Source organism: Geotrypetes seraphini, chromosome 6, assembly GCF_902459505.1.
Source record: "Geotrypetes seraphini chromosome 6, aGeoSer1.1, whole genome shotgun sequence".
Classification (NCBI taxonomy): Eukaryota; Metazoa; Chordata; class Amphibia; order Gymnophiona; family Dermophiidae; genus Geotrypetes; species Geotrypetes seraphini.
The window spans coordinates 107,381,527-107,399,541 of record NC_047089.1 but is presented as its reverse complement, the minus strand read 5'-3'; positions in this window follow the sequence as shown (position 1 = coordinate 107,399,541).

Genomic DNA, 18,015 nt, shown 5'->3' with positions numbered 1-18,015 from the left:
GATTAGACATTGCCAATCTGAATACATTCAAGGCATCAGTTTGATATATTTAACACAGAAACTAATTTACACTAGATCTTGCCAATCTGAATACACTCAAGACATCAGATTGACACATTTAATACATAGACTAATTTACATTGGGCATTGAAGACATCAGCTTTCCTTCAGGTTTGTATTGCAGAGGTGTAGTTTTGAAAACATATTACCTGCAGATTTTCATATTCCAGCTGAGGTCTAGCCCTCATTCCTTGCATTACCAATTGTTTAGGAGCAAAGTTTAATATACGGACAATCACCACTCTAGTTTTCTGAGCTCCAATCTTTTTTAACCCCAATCGATGAGCATGTTCTACGCAGAATTTATGAAGTTTATTTTTCAATGACAGGGTCATTGGTATCTAGTTTTTCAGAAAATGCCAAAGGTTGCTTTCTGCAATTGACTCTGACAACCCCACTATGTGAAGGTTTTTCCTTCTGGACCTATTTTCAAAGCCCTCCACTTTATCTTCCAGAGTCTTTATGCGTTTACCCAGCTCTTTTTGTACACACATAACTGTTTGGGCCTGAACCTCCAAAGCAATCGTGCAAAATTGCTGATCATCCAGTTCCAGGCTTATGCTGTTAATGCATTCATGTGCCTCTTCTACTTTATCTACTGTTTGCTTGAGTTTTTTTATCCAGAGCGGCTTCCACCGCCACAGTAATCTCTGCAACCAAGACAGAAGTCCAAGATTCTCTCACCAACGAACTCAAAGATAACTTTTCATCCGGCATTTTAAGCATTCCCACCTTCACTTTTGGCCTTTCTTTCTTCCCTGACTTTGTGGCCATAAGGCTCTGCCTTTATTTCTTTAACAAGATGTTTTGCAAGGGCACTAAAGCCTAATTAGCTGAAAGTTTAATCAGATAGTCAGCAGCAATTATGAACCGCTATTTCAGAGCTTCATGGGACGATCATGGCAAGGCTCAACAATCCTGCAGCTAATAAAGCTGCATGATTTATGGCTCCAAACACAGCTTTCTTTCCTCTATCAATATGCACTGTAAGGATGCTAAAACTCAATTCACTGAAGTCTCAAACAAATAGCCAGCAGTAGCAGGGAACTGTTATTTCAGTGCTTCATGATGTGATCATGTCGTGTCAAGATTCATCACTCCTACCGCAACCAAAAACACACAATTTGTGGCTGCAAACTCTGTTATGGTTGCCTCTAACACGTTTCAGCTATAAAGCTTTATTAGCTGAAGATTCAAATCAATTGAACATCAGGGAACTAGCTTTTCAAGGATTCAAGGGAGAATGTGGTGGAGCTCAGTAATCCTGCTGCTACTCCATTCCCCGACATCACCGGAAGTTCCCACTAAGATATTTTAAAATACCTGAACTATTTGAAGTTCCAATTGAGAGTATCCCTCCTTTAAATAAAGTATTCTAGCTCACATTTAAGTGAACAGAGGGGGTGTTTGAAATGAAACTTCCTGTTGATACAGAAAAAGTGGTATTCAACATACAGCTGCTCAACTCATATTTAGAAGAACTAAGTTTGACCATGTATTCCCTGTTTAGAGAGCTTCATTGACTCTTAATTAATGAGAAGATTTATTTTAAGATTCTTGTTTAGTCTTTAAGACTTTTTATGGGGTGACACCTGAGAAGCTTATTTATTGGCTTAACTTTTTCTTGAGTACTCATGATTGGAGACAAAACTATCATCTTACTTTGATGTTCCCTACATTCAGGGCCTGATTCTCTAAAAGTGTGTCCCGATTTTAGGCAGCTGTAGGCGTCCTACAGCTGTCTAATCAGCCAATCGGGATGCACGTTTTTAAAAAAAAATGCTCCCCAGGCAGGCCGCTTATATTGAAGGCGAGGCCCGCAAGACACCTAGGCCCTGATTCTGAATAGGATGCCCGGGAGAGGCGTCCTATTCAGAATCGGCCTAAACTAAACCCGATTCTGTAACCGGCGTCCATGTTACAAATGCGGGTTAGAGAAACGGGTTAGATTAGACATGGCCCACTACACTTATCGCGGCAAGGGATCTCTCTGCTGCTATAAGTATAGCGGGCCGCAGCCCCCTGACCAGGAGGGTGCCCAAACCCTCTGCCCGAAGACGCACCCCCCCGACACTACCGACCGCCCCCCCGACACTACCGCCCGCCCCCCCCCGACATTACCGATCTCCCCTCCCCGCCAATATCGATAGCTGGCAGGAGGGTGCCCAATCCCTCCTGCCCGAAGACGCACCCTCCCCCCCCGGTGCTAACAACCCCCAAACCTCCACTCCACCAAACCTGTTCTTAGATGGGTCTTGCACGTCTTGAGCCAGCAGGCACGCCTCGTCGAAATGAAGCGGGCCCGCCCCTTCCCGGCCCATCCCACCGAAGCCTAAGGCCTGATTGGCCCAGGCTCTAGAAGCCTGGACCAATCAGGCCTTAGGCATAGCGGGTCCACCCATCCCCATTAAGTCTAAGGTCTGATTGGCCAATCAGGCCTTAGATTAAGTCTAAGGTCTGTTTGGCCAATCAGGCCTTAGATTAAGTGGGGATGGGCGGACCCGCTATGCCTAAGGCCTGATTGGTCCAGGCTTCTAGAGCAGCAGCCCCCCTCCTTCCCCAACACCCCAGGGTCCACCATCTCACCCTTTCTTTTCCCAACTACCCTCCTAACCAGTATCTCTATCCCCTCCTCCACACCATCCCTTGTGTCCAACTTCTCTCCCTTTCTGTTCCTTCCCTCCCTAAAACCTATGTCCATCATCTCTCTCTCTCTCCTCTATTTTAAGACCCATTATTTCTTCCCACCCAAAGTCCGGCATATGCACGTCTCTTTGAACCCCTCCCCCTTCCCTCTGTGTACTTCTACACCAGGGCCCCCCCTCCCCTGAAGGCCTGTCCTCCCCTTAAAGGTCTGCATCCCACCCCTGAAGGCCTGTCCCCCCTTGAAGGTCTGCCTGCCTGCTCCCCTTGAAGGCCTGCCCCCCTGAAGGCCTGTCCCCCCCCTTGAAGGCCTGCCCCCCGAAGGCCTGCCCCCCCCTTGAAGGCCTGACTGCCTGTTCCCCTTGAAGGCCTGCCCCCCCTGAAGGCCTGTCCCCCCCTTTAAGGCCTGCACCCCCCCGAAGGCCTGCATCCCCCCAAAGGTCTACACCCCCCTCGAAGGCCTGTCCCCCCTCAAAGGCCTTTCCCCCCCCTGAAGGCCTGTCCCCCCCGAAGGCCTGCACCCCCCTTGAAGGCCTGCACCACCCCTGAAGGCCTGCACCCCCCGAAGGCCTACACCCCCCTCGAAGGCCTATGCCCCCCTTGAAGGCCTGCCTGCCTGTGTCCCCCTTGAAGGTCTGTGCCCTCCCTTGAAGGCCTGTCCCCCCTGAAGGCCTGCACCCCACCCGACGGTCTGTCACCCCCCCCAAAGGCCTGCCTGTCCCCTTAAGGCCTGCACCCCCCCAACGGCCTGTAACCCCCCTGAAGGCCTGCCTGTTCCCCTTGAAGGCCTGTCCCCCCGAAGGCCTGCACCCCCCCCTGAAGGCTTGTCCCCGCTTTGAAGGCTTGCCTGCCTGTTCTTCATGAAGGCCTGTCCCCCCCCTCAACAAGGTCTGCCTGCCCACCCCACCCTGAAGGCCTGCTGTCCCTCCACTACCTAGAAGGACTGCTCGGCCCCACCACCACCACCACCACGAAGCACTGCTCATTCCCCCGGCCTCCACGCTTCATTTCCCTGGGGAAACAGCCTGCAGCAAGATTGCGCAATGCCAGCGATCTTTGCTTGCTTCGGCTGTTTCCTCTGCCGCGGTCCCGCCCCTCCTCTGACATCAGAAGAGGGGCGGGACCGTGGTGGAGGAAACAGCTGAAGCAGGCAAAGATCGCTAGCATCGCGATCTTGCTGCAGGCTGTTTTCAAACGCGACACCTGGCGTAGGGGGGGGGAACCGGACCGGACCGGGAGCACCCCCTCAGGGCTTGGCACCCGGGGTGGACTGCCCCCCACGCCCCCCCCTTGGTACACCACTGGTTGTTTATCCAACAATGGATTCATAACAGCATTGAAGTCCCCAGCTACCACTAGATTAGAGGCAGCCAGTGGCAGAAGTACCTGTTGAAGAGTTTTAAAAAAATTCTGCTTGATTTGAATTAGGCAAAAATGTCAATAAGGACTCTATGAGTGTGTATATCAGCCAATCACTACTAACAAACCACACCACACTAATAATATATTTCAATTTAGGAATAGGGACGCTCTGAGTGTGAGGTTATTAGCGACGGAAGAACAAACTCCAGCGCTTCCACTTTCAAAGACGAAGGTGAATCACCCCGCCTGCACACCATCATCGGGCGTCCCTATTCCCTAGTCCCTTTTTCCCTCCCAGCCGGTTCTGCTCCAGCCGTATGATCCTGATGAAGGGTTTCACCCGAAACCGGTTGATCTAATGACTATGCTGGTCTCCTGCAATTTTCATGGACTTCATTTGGCTCATTTTAAAAGCTAAGTTGGCTGTGGTTTCATTTTGCATCTTGTGGACTAGGCTGGGGAGGACTCTATGAGTGGGTTTTCAGTTTGTTCACTCTCTCACTAGTTCACTTATTTATTGCTATTAATTCTGCACTGTTGATTTTGCACACTAGGGACGCCCGATGATGGTGTGCAGGCGGGGTGATTCACCTTCATTTTTGTAAGTGGAAGCGCTGGAGTTTGTTCTCCCGTCACTAATAACCTCACACTCAGAGCGTCCCTATTCCTAAATTGACATTTATTATTAGTGTGGTGTGGTTTGTTAGTAGTGATTGGCTGATATACACACTCATAGAGTCCTTATTGACATTTTTGCCTCCTTTTTTGTATCTTTTTAAGCACCTTTTGGCAAACGTTGAGGAGTTTATAGTATTGATTTGAATTAGGGGCATAGACACAAAACAGCATCAGAGCATGTTTCCCCAAGGTCATCTTTACCTGAACCTATCTTCCTGAAGGATCTACAGAAATAAAATTAAATACAGCTGAACATTTCTTCCTCTTAACAAGATGATTGAGGCCATTAACATTTAAAGAAAACAATTTAACATTCATTTCAAAATTTTAAAGATGAGAACTCATAATAGTATACCAAATACACTATGCAAATACACCCTTTGCTCAATACATGTCCTAAACCCCTTAAACCCCTCCCCTCTCTCCCCAATTCCCTCCCACCTTTATCATACGATTGCTTGAAGACATATATTTAGACTAGCAGCCATATCCCTCCCCCAGGCAACCTAATTCATTACTTCCCAATATATAATTATAATTAATCAACCTGTATAAACAAAAAAATTCATGAATACTGAAAAAATAGATAATATTTTGTAAGAAGTGGATAAATAATTACTATAATATAACAACAAAATAAAATTCATTCCCTACTCATGCGGATATTCCTTAATAAAATTACTCAAACAAATATATTTTAATAATATGACCAATGAATACCCTTTAAATTCTCCAAAATTATACCAAAAATCCCTCTATTAAGCTATTAAACAAACTTACAGCAATGAGACCTGACATTTGAAATTTTAAAAACATATACCAGGAAATAAATATAAGGTCTCAGGGTACCAAAGCAAATTATTCTATAAACTAATAAACTTTTAAAATTCATAAAATGAATACTTAAATACCCTTAAAAAACCCTTCTTTCTTCCCCTCCATGAAATTAAAATTAATCAACCCCTAAATACTAAAATATTTCAACATATAATTAGGTTATTTCAAAAGCAATAGTGTTACATCAGTGAAATCTGAAACCTCAATTTTAAAGCAGATAACAAAAATTAATAAAAGATAAGGTGCATTCAAGTCTCCAGCTGCAATTCTGAAGGCAACTCAGGGACTAGTAGCTTGTCGATACTTAGAAGGAGCCACCACTATGTTGACTGTAACCTCTATGCCCGAAGTCAGTAGCTCCTTGGTAAAATTCTCTGGTTTCAGCTATATGCAGGTTATTCTGACAAGTTAACATCACATGGTATACTTCTGAGTCCATTCACAAGCTATTCTGTTGTACTTTTCTCTATCTGTTTTGTAGATCCGTGCAATCTCTGGCACTAGAGGGTGATCAGCCTAATATGGGCTATCATTAGGTCCCATAATTGTAGCTTGCCAATGGAACATGTCCTCTCCAACTGGGCCTGTGGAACACTGAGCTGGAGGAACACGAGCCAAATCATTAAGCTCCTTGTGAATACTTTTTAACACCATCCTCCTTTGTGATCTGTGTTGGTAATCACTGCAGCCCGACTACCGCGGGCAGACTTCTTTCTTACTCCTACTTCTACTGTAGGCCTAAAGTGCTCCTTTTCCCCCTCTCTCCCTCCTCCCAGATACAACTGCCTCCGTGGATGCAGATGTCACCGATTAGTGCTGAAGAGCTGCCCTCTATCCCCTTTCAGCGGTCGTCACCCATTCATTTATGTTTTGTGTAGGAAGGAGGTAATTGAGATGCCCATGACAGCAGTCAAGAGCTAAGCAAGCAGTGGGCAAGCTCCATCACTTCCAGTCCACACAACCCTGTTTCACTCTATCCCTCGATCACAGCAACTCCTCATAATCGATCACACACAAAGTGGCAGAGCGGAAAGGGTTGCGGGGCAGGCTGATTGATTCTATTCAACATCATAGGCTCTCGTGGTGGACCGGAAGAATGCTGATATTTCACCAACTTCCACCCATGTATTTACGACCTGTAGACCCTCATAAACATAGTAGACGGGACCTACCCATATGCTGTCCAGCCATTCACTGAAAGAGGAAGGAAGAACACAGTCTCTCCAATCTCGAGGCATATTCAAAAGAAAATAATGTTCCCCTGGTACTATGCCAGTTGGATTCCAAACAGTTAATTCAGTTACTGCAGAACTGCAATCTATTTGCATATCCAAGCATTATAGGCTGTAAATACAAAACCTTTCTGGATAGAACTTTAATGTACCAAGCAAACAAACAACAACACTGGCTAGACAACTACATTAATGGAGCTAGACTGACCTACGTCGCTTTTAGAAAAGTCATAAAAACTGCCTTATTCGACAGATTTATCACCTAAAAATTAACTACTCCAAACACTAATTCCAATTCTTTTTTTCCTAATATGTCCCCTCTGAAAATTCTTAACAAATTGTATTCTGTAATTTGCTACTTTTTTTTTTCCTAAAAGAGCCCCGCTGAAATTCTAAACAAACTGTATATTGTAATTCGCTGCATTTTTAAGATTCTGCATACTGTAATTTCACTGACTATCTGCATATTGTAACTCGCTGATTGTCCAGCTCTCTTCGGTGTGAACCGCCTAGAAGTCGCACGATTGTGGCGGTATAGAAGAATAAAGTTGTTATTATTATTATTATTATTAATTAAATAAATTAAATGTTCTAAATCACCAGATTCATCTTTACTTCAGCAAATTTAAAAGAAAATCAATAAATGAAAACTCGAATCACTCCAAGTCTATACTGTCGCAACCCCCAGGCTCCTGATCACCGCAGCGAGCTGGTTTCACCACGACCGTTACTGCTCCCAGCGCGTTCCCTCCAACTAGGGAATCCTTCAGGCCACCTAGGCAACAGCTTAGGGTAAACAGCAAGTAAAATGTCCACAGTGCAAGCAAGCAAGGAATCCACACACACTCAAAGAGGTTCAAAAAATAAAGTTAGACTTTTATTCCTGACCCAAAGTCAGGTTGCTCTGAGGTTCTCAAGTAGGTTGTGATATTTTCCAAATAAATTAATGCAAAAAACAAAACATATAATGCTGGACTAACCTGGCCACACTGGTCTCACAAATGTCAGAATGACCCTTATTTCCATAATAGAAAAGGAAAAAAACCACAACTATGGCTGGACTTCAATTTCTACAGCTCAGTCATCTTCATCAGCCTAAATGGGACAAAGTAAGTTCAGCAATGAGTAAACACACACAGGTCTTGCTGTATGGCAATCAACTTCTCATAAGCAAAAGATAAACTGTTCAAGCTGAAGCACTCTGACACTGGCTGACTGCAGTCAAGGAATCTATCCAAATGGAGCTCCTCCATGGCTGACATTCCCTGCAGTGGCATAAGTAATTAGTCTACAGCTGTGTGGAGAGGAGCGTAAGCCAAAAGCTCCATAGTGAATTGACCAAGCAGTTTTAAAGCAAAAACACAGCAACAGAATCTTCACAACATAGCTCTAAAAAGTAAGACATTTCTGTTGCACCCCAAAAATAACACAGTCCCAGGCTTTCACCAAAACAACAGGTAAGAAAAAAATATCAAACACTCCCCACCTTTTTCAGCTTGTGTCCATGACTTCTAGCCTCTCACTAGGCTCACTGGAAAAAAACAATATCCATTGCTTCACCACTTCCAAACTGCTTCTCAATGGTGGGTTCAGACTCTTCTGAAAGGTCCACCATCTCACACTCTTCCCCTAGCTCATCAGCATACAGTTGGTGAGAGAAGTTATGCTGCCTTTCTGGGAAACGCTCCCAGCTCCTCTGCTCCTCCCCCCTCTGGGTCTCAGCTGCCCTGTTTTAACAGGCCCCAATTTGCCCCTCCCTGCTCTGAAGAGGGGGAAGGAAGAAAGCTCCCTCTGCAGCTGTGTCTGCTTAACTGACTGCTTCCTGCCAGTTCTCTGGCTTTCTGGGAGATGTAGTTCCCTAGCTCTTGAGGTCTTATGTGAGCTGGCAGTAGAGAACTGCACGTGAACGGGGACAACGGGGATCCCACGGGTTCCCCCTTTGGGTCACAGGGATCCCATGGGGACCCCCCTAGGGTCGCAGGGATCCCATGGGGATGCCCCCTAGGGTCGTGGAGATCCCATGGGGATGCCTCCAAGGGTCGCGGGGTTCCTGTGGGGTTGGATCGCACTCGAACCGCGAGGCTAGTCTCCTTCTCCTTACCTGCCCTGCCGCAGCACACAGCCAAACGGAAGTCTTCCCGATGTCAGCGCTGACATCGGAGGGAGGGCTTAAGCAAAGCCCTCCCTTCCTCCGACATCAGCGCTGACATCGGGAAGATTTCCGGTCGGCTGAGTGAGGCAGGGCAGGTAGGGAGAAGGCAATGGCGAACCAAAAGGGGAGGGGACCGTCCGCCCCGGTTGCATCAATGGGGGAAGTGTGCACAGCCGGTCAGGTCCCCTTACCTTTTTGGCACTTCCCCCGATCGACCGACAACAGGCCCGGCCGACAAACCTCCCTGCCCTGTAGCCGCGAATCTAAATTACCTTCTTACAGCAACTTCAATACTCCAGCTGCTGTAAGAAGGTAATTTAGATTTGCGGCTACAGGGCAGGGAGGTTTGTCCGACTGGGCCTGTTCTGTTTTGAGTCTGTTTAGAATGCAGTGGTAAGAATTAGACAGTGCGCCCTTATGCAGTTCTTTCCTATGCGCTAAGACCATTTTGACTGCAGCCGTGAAAAAAAAAAATCCCTATTTACTATTAATTTCATTTATGGCTCTTACCATTAGCACATGACCAATTAAAAAATTCCATGTGATCACCATTAAACTCTGGAATCATTGCCAGAGAATATGGTGAAATCGGTTACCTTGGCAGGGTTTAAAAAAGGTTTAGATCAGGGGTGCCCAATGCGTCGATCGCGATCGACCAGTAGCTCAGGAAGGCAACGTGAGTTGATCGCGGAGCCCATCCCGGGCTCCGTGATAGACTCTTGTTGCCATCCTGATCTACGGGCCGATCAGCCTTCCTCTCCAGTGTTCTCCCTAGGGCCTTTTAGCTGGGCGGTCCGCCCAGCTGTCATCTGCCGCTGCTGAACATTAAAAAAACCTGCTTGGAGATTTCAGCCCGTAGCGAACTTATGCTCCGGGCTCTAACATGTGCGTGCCGGCTTCTCTTCTCTTCCCTCCGAAACCGGAAGTTATGTCCGGGGGGGGGAGAAGGGAAGCCGGCATGCACATGTTGAGAGCCCTGAAGAAAGCGTTCGCGACGGGCTAATGCGGGAGACAGGTTAGTGAAGCATTTGTTGTTCTTCCTGCCGGGTCCTGCCTACTTTCTGTTTCTGCGAAGGCAGGACCCGGCAGCATTTCCCCCAATAGGTTGATCACGATCTTGGGCTGATCAGCCTTTCTCTTCCCGACGGCAGAATTGATGTCGGGGAGAGGAATGCTGGTTGGCCGAAGCAGGGAGAGCTTGGGGCCTGTTATTGGTGGTGTTTGGGTCCTGGTCCCCGATGGCAATGGCAGTGGCTTGGGGGAGGGCAGGGAGAAAGAAAGAAAAAGGGCAGGCAGGGAGACAGAAGGAAAGAAGAGAAACAGAAAAAAAAGAAAGTGAGGCAGAGAAAAAGAAAGGGCAAGGAAGAGGAAGGAAAAGTTGGGGGAAGGAATGAAGTCTGGAGGAGAGGAAGCATACAGGCTAAAAGAAGGGAAGAAAGATTGTATGCACAGTCAGAAGAAGAAAGTGCAACCAGAGACTCATGAAATCACCAGACAAGGTAGGAAAAATGATTTTATTTTAAATTTAGTGATCAAAATGTGTCTGAATTTATATCTGCTGTCTATATTTTACTAAACCGCAATAGAGGTTTTTAGTGCAGGGAGCCTATGAGTGTCGAGAGCAGCGCTGGGCATTCAGCGGAGCTCCCTGCGCTAAAAACTGCTATCGTGGTTTAGTAAAAAGGGAGGGGGATATATTTGTCTATTTTTGTATGGTTTTTACTGAGGTGATAGTGCATAGAGTCATCTATGCACTCTTTGAAAAACCTCTTTGAAAAACCTCTTTGAAAAACCCTGGAATAGTTATAATAATTAACATTTTCTATGCGTACAGTGTGCTTTGTGTTTTTTATTGTTGGTAGATCATTTTGACTTGGTCATTTAAAAAGTAGCTCGCAAGCCCAAAAAGTGTGGGCACTCCTGGTTTAGATAATTTTGTAAAACAAAAGATGGCTTGAGAAGGCTTGGGAAAATCCATTCCTTATTCCTAGGATAAATAGAAAAATATGGGGGGCCACAAATTCAAGGCTTGATATTATGTGAGTGATTAAAAGACACTATGGCAAATCCAATACAAAATCACTCCTATATCTATCTATATATATAAAATCGGAGGTATGTATGTGTGTATGTATGTATGTGTGTATGTGCCGCGATCACGCAAAAACGGCTTAACCGATTTGAACGAAACTTGGTATGCAGATCTCTCACTACCTGGGATAATATGTTCTGGGGGTCTCGCGGCCCACCTGCACACGTGGGCGGAGCTACAAACATAAAATCAGATTTCACCCATTCATGTCAATGGAAAAAATGTAAAAAGCTGCCATTCTCACAGAAATTCAAAAACGGCTTGACCGATTTGAACAAAACTTGGTATGCAGATCCCTCACTACCTGGGGTGATATGTTCTGGGGGTCTCACGGCCCACCTGCACACGTGGGCGGAGCTACAAACAGAAAATCACATTTCACCCATTCATGTCAATGGAAAAAATGTAAAAAGCTGCCATTCTCACTGTAATTCAAAAACGGCTTGACCGATTTGAACGAAACTTGGTATGCAGATCCCTCACTACCTGGGGTGATATGTTCTGGGGGTCTCGCGGCCCACCTGCACACGTGGGCGGAGCTACAAACAGAAAATCAGATTTCACCCATTCATGTCAATGGAAAAAATGTAAAAAGCTGCCATTCTCACAGTAATTCAAAAACGGCTTGACCGATTTGAACAAAACTTGGTATGCAGATCCCTCACTACCTGGGGTGATATGTTCTGGGGGTCTCGCGGCCCACCTGCACACGTGGGTGGAGCTACAAACAGAAAATCAGATTTCACCCATTCATGTCAATGGAAAAAATGTAAAAAGCTGCCATTCTCACAGTAATTCAAAAACGGCTTGACCGATTTGAACAAAACTCGGTATGCAGATCCCTCACTACCTGGGGTGATATGTTCTGGGGGTCTTGCGGCCCACAACTCTATGTTGCTTGCTCAAGGGTGGGTTCACCCAATAATTTATATGTTCTTGCTCCAGGAGGTGAAACTAAAATTGTTGTTTATAATCACGTTTTGCGTTAGTTGTATTGTATTCATTTTGTCAAATATTTCACATTATAATTTGAATATTGTACTTTTTATTAAGCTGTAAAAAAATAATTTCATTCACCACTATAAAGTATCTTTATTTGAATCCATTTACAGTGTTATTGCTATACAGTGGTGCCTCACACAACGAACTTAATCCGTTCCAGGAGCAAGTTTGTTATGTGAAACGTTCGTTGTGTGAAACGCGTTTTCCCATAACAATACATGTTAAAAAAAATAATTCGTTCTGTAGCATAAAATATGCTAAGATGACATAAAAAAAGATAAATTTTTGGTTATTATTTTTATTTAGATACATCTAAAAACATAATTGTTTTTTAAAACAACACACATTTTTTAAATTTAAAGACAGACTAAGTAGAGTCTAATTTTACAGTGAGAGGGCAGAGTCTCAGCGGCAAAAACTGGGACTTAACTGTTCATTTTTTTTTTTTTTTTCTACCGTGTTTCCCCGATGATAAGGCAGGGCCATCAAATAAGACAGCCCCCCCTTTTTAGAAAAAAATGTAAAATAAGGCACCCCCCCGCAAATAAGCCACCCACCGATACCTGCGCTTACCCGAATCGGGTGGTACGGTGGGTGACTCCGTGTGGTCCCTGGCACCCCCGACACGATCGGGGCAAGAGGGAGCTCAAGCCCTCTTGCCCCCCCGACTCCCCGACACGATCGGGGCAAGAGGGAGCTCAAGCCCTCTTGCCCCCCCCGCCCCCCCGACACGATCGGGGCAAGAGGGAGCTCAAGCCCTCTTGCCCCCCCGACTCCCCGACATGATCGGGGCAAGAGGGAGCTCAAGCCCTCTTGCCCCCCCCGACTCCCCGACACGATCGGGGCAAGAGGGAGCTCAAGCCCTCTTGCCCCCCCCCCGACTCCCCGACACGATCGGGGCAAGAGGGAGCTCAAGCCCTCTTGCCCCCCCGACTCCCCGACACGATCGGGGCAAGAGGGAGCTCAAGCCCTCTTGCCCCCCCGACTCCCCGACACGATCGGGGCAAAAGGGAGCCCAAGCCCTCTTGCCCCGCCGATTCCCCAACTCCCCGACAATATCAGGCCAGGAGGGAGCCCAAGTCCTCCTGGCCATGGCGACCCCCTAACCCCACCCTGCACTACATTACGGGCAGGAGGGATCCCAGGCCCTCCTGCCCTCGACGCAAACCCCCCCCCCCCCCAACGACTGCCCCCCCCCCAAGAACCTCCGACCGCCCCCCCAGCCGACCCGCGACCCCCCTGGCCGACCCCTACGACACCCCCAACCCCCTTCCCCGTACCTTTCTGTAGTTGGCCGGACAGACGGGAGCCAAACCCGCCTGTCCGGCAGGCAGCCATCGACGGAATGAGGCCGGATTGGCCCATCCGTCCCAAAGCTCCGCCTACTGGTGGGGCCTAAGGCGCCTGGGCCAATCAGAATAGGCCCGGGAGCCTTAGGTCCCTCCTGGGGGCAGGGCCTGAGGCACATGGTCGGGTTGGGCCCATGTGCCTCAGGCCCCGCCCCAGGAGGGACCTAAGGCTCCCGGGCCTATTCTGATTGGCCCAGGCGCCTTAGGCCCCACCAGTAGGCGGAGCTTTGGGACGGATGGGCCAATCCGGCCTCATTCCGTCGTTGGCTGCCTGCCGGACAGGCGGGTTTGGCTCCCGTCTGTCCGGCCAACTACAGAAAGGTACGGGGAAGGGGGTTGGGGGTGTCGTGGGGGTCGGCCAGGGGGGTCGCGGGTCGGCTGGGGGGGCGGTCGGAGGTTCTTGGGGGGGGCGGTCGTTGGGGGAAGGGGGGGTTTGCATCGAGGGCAGGAGGGCCTGGGATCCCTCCTGCCCGTAATGTAGTGCAGGGTGGGGTTAGGGGGTCACCGTGGCCAGGAGGACTTGGGCTCCCTCCTGGCCCGATATTGTGTGGGGAGTTGGGGAATCGGCGGGGCAAGAGGGCTTGGGCTCCTTTTTGCCCCGATCGTGTCGGGGAGTCGGGGGGGGCAAGAGGGAACCAGGCGGAGAGAGGGCAGTTAAGCGCAGTGCCTGCGCGGAAGGATGCAGCTCGGGCGACTTCGTTGTGTGAAACGAAGTTCGTTGTACGGATCAAGACATAAAGTTCATTGTGCGCAGCGTTCGCTGTGCGAGGCGTCCGTTATGCGAGGCACCACTGTAATTAAATACCCGTGCAACGCCGGGGCATCAGCTAGTAGTCAATAATTTCTCTGAAAACTTATATCAATTTATACTGAAACCAGTGCTCAGAGACATGGAGGTCGGGTGGGGAAGCGCAACAAAGTTAAGGGGCAGGGAGGGAGAAAGGGAGGAAAGGTGGAGTGGAGAAGAAAAGACGCTTAAGGGAAATGGGTAAAACTGAGGGGGGAGAAGGACTCTGAAAGCACTGTGGAAGACAAAGGGGTGGAGAAGGACGCTGAAAGGACATGTAGAAGACGGGAGGGGGGGAGAAGGATGCTGAAAGCACATGGGGAAGACAGAGGGGGGAGAATGACGCTGAAAGCACATGGGGAAGACAAATGGGTGGAGAAGGATGCTGAAAGCACATGGGGAAGACAAAGGGGTGGAGAAGGACGCTGAAAGGACATGGGGAAGACAGAGGGGGGAGAAGGATGCTGAAAGCACATGGGGAAGACAAAGGGGTGGAGAAGGACGCTGAAAGCACATGGGGAAGACAAAGGGGTGGAGAAGGACGCTGAAAGGACATGGGGAAGACAGGGGGAGAAGGATGCAGAAAGGAAATTGGGAAGAGAGAGTGGGGATAAGACGCTGGCAGGGAAGAAGACAGAGATGCCAGACTATGGTGGGAGTGGAGGGAAGATGATGGGTGCCAGACCAATTTGGGAGGGGGGAGAAAGGAAGAGGCACAGTAACAGAGCAAATGGAAGATGCAGAGAGAAGAGAGACAGTGGATGGAAGGAATTGAATGAGAACATGAGGAAAGCAGAAACCAGGCAACAAAGGTAGGAAAAAAATTCTTTTTTTTTTTTTTTTTTTTGCTTCAGGATAAAGTAGTATATTAGTTGTGTTGATAAAAATTTATAAACATTAGAGGCTCTGGTAGAAACCCGTTTACAAAGTATGTATTTTTCCCAATTAATATTTCAAAATTAATAAAGTTTTTTTGTTTATTTTAAATGAGTTTCTACCAGAGCCTTTAATTCAGTAGCATAATTAAATGAAATAACTATTTCTGTAGTTTATAGGGATGGGCGGGGATGGGTGGGGACAGGTGGGAGTCCTCATGGGGTGGGTGGGACTTTGGCGGGGACGGGTGGGATTTCTGTCCCCAGGACCAGATGGCATCCACCCAAGGGTAATCAAGGAACTGAAAAGGGATTCCGGAACTTGGAGACATAGGAAATGGCTTTGTAGCTGTTGAGCTCTCTGTCCCTGGGCACCTTTTGTTTGGTATTCCGGAACTTGGAGACATGGGAAATGGCTTTGTAGCTGTTGAGACATAACCTGCCACTGGCCTGGACTCTCCCTGGCAGTCACTGTCTGGCTCAATGTTGGTACAAGGAAAGTTAGCGTTTCCATAATTGGCAGGGCCAACCTGGTCAGCTCTCCTACATAGGGGTTTACTGCTCTTCCTATCTAACCCTGAGACAAAGGTAGCAGGAGAGCTAGATTTGTCACAATACACCTTCCTCCACTGTGCCCTCCACATCTGCCAGTATTATCAGCTCAGTTCATTGGTGTTTCTTGTTGAAACAAAAATTCCTTCAGCTTTTCAGGATCTTCAAACTGGTAAAATTTATCTTTATGAGTAACCCTAATTAGAGCAGGATAGTAAAGCCCATATTTTGCCCCTATATCCTTTAATTGTTGCCTCATTTGTAGAAATTGTTTGCGAAGATGCACTGTCTCAATTGCAGTCTGGGATAAACATAATATCTGAGTCCTTATAAGACAGATTTTTGTCTCCTTTGTCACCCTTAAAATTTCTAAAATGTGCTGGAAAAGTAGCAGATGAAAAATTATTGGTTTAGGTCGCACCTGGCCGTGAGGTCTCCTTCCTGGGATTCGATGTGCTCTCTCTCTTTCCAGTGGCACTTTTAGGTTTAGGGGGAGTATTTTTGGAATCACTTCTTCCAGGAAAGACAATATATTATTTCCTTCCACCCCTTCCTTTAAACCAAGGATCCTCATATTATTTCTTCTCGCCATGTTTTCATAGTCTGTTATCTGCTTCTCCATTTCTTTAATGACCTTATAGTCTTTTTACATTGATGCTGCTCCTGTTCCACTTTCTCTATTCTGGTCTCCACCTGATTCATTCATGTCCATTTTATGACCCAAATTTGCCACTTCTGCTTTCACCACTACCACTTCTTCCTTTACCTCCACCATCTGCTCTGTGACATCCTTCAATGCTGACCTAATATTTCTCAGCTCCTCTAGAAGTTCAATCATATCTAGAGTGTCCACAAGCAGGGGAGTCTTGGTAGGAGAGGGTGGATCGTCTTTCAGTCTCTTAGCCTTTCCATCTGATTTTGAAGATGAAGTTGTTTCAGGCAGGCTTAGATTGTTTGCTAGAAGCCTTTAGATGAACAATTCAGACTTTTTGCCTTTAAGAAGAATAATTATAAAACTGAAAACCAAACAAAAGGTGCCCAGGGACAGAGAGCTCAACAGCTACAAAGCCATTTCCTATGTCTCCAAGTTCCTGAATCCCCTTTCAGTTCCTTGATTACCCTTGGGTGGATGCCATCTGGTCCCGGGGATTTATCATTTTTAAGCCTATCTGTCTGCATACCTCTTCTAGACTGACCATCATCCCTGTCAGTTTCCTGTCTTCATTTCCTGTGTATAGACTGTCAGCTTCTGGTATATTGGATATATCCTCTTCGGTAAATTCATATGGAAAAAATGTGTTCAGTTTGTTGGCAATGGCTTTGTCCTCCTTTAGTACTCCCTTTATTCCCTGGTCATCTAATGGCCCCACCGCTTCCTTTGCTGGTCATTTCCCCTTAATATATCGAAAGAACGGCTTATAGTTTTTGGCCTCCTTGGCTATTTTTTCTTCATATACTCTTTTGGCCCCTCTTACTGCCTTACGGCACTTGCTTTGATGTTTGTGCTTTTTCCAGTTTCTTCCGTTTTTGTCCTTTTCTATTCCTTAAACGAAGTCTTCTTGTCTCTGATCATTTCCTTCACTGCTACAGTGAGCCACATAGGTTCCTTGTTCTTCCTTTTGGAACCCTTGTTGATACGTAATATATATAAATTTTGCGCCTCTGTGACTGTGTCCTTAAAAAGGGTCCATGCTTGCTGTAGCATATTTACAGTGCTTATCCTCTTCCTAATCTTCTTCCTCACCATGACTCTCATCCCTTCATAGTTCCCTTTTCAGAGGTTCAGTGCCATGGATGTCATTCTGGATTGATTTTTTGTTCTAGGATGAGGTGGATCATGTTGTGATCACTGTTTCCCAGTGTCCCTTCTACTTCTATACCTTGTGCCAGTCCTCGTAGTCCATTTAGAATTAAGTCTAGAATTGCATTTCCTCTCATATTTTCCATGACAAGTTGTTACAGGAAGCAATCGCCTACAGCATCCATGACTTGGTCTCTCTACTGCAGCTGGAGTTGCCTATGTTTCAATCTATCCCTGGATAATTGAAGTCACCCATGATAACTGCGTTGCCTCCCTTGCATTCGTGTTTAATCTTATCCATCATTTATTCATCAGTCTCTTCGGACTGCCCTGGGGGGTGGTAGTAGATGTCGATCTTCGTAGCCGTTACATTTGTTCCCAGGATTTTGGCCCTTAGAGACTCTACCTTATTGTTCATTTCCGGCATGTTCTCTCTGGTAGACTCAATTCCCTCTTTTATGTATAGGGCAACACCCCCACATTTTTACTCTGTCTCTGTCTCTGTGGACCCTTTATAGATTTAAGCTGATGATCCTTCCCTGTGATTTCCGCTCAGTGTTACAGGCACTGATTTTGTCTCACCTAGACTACTG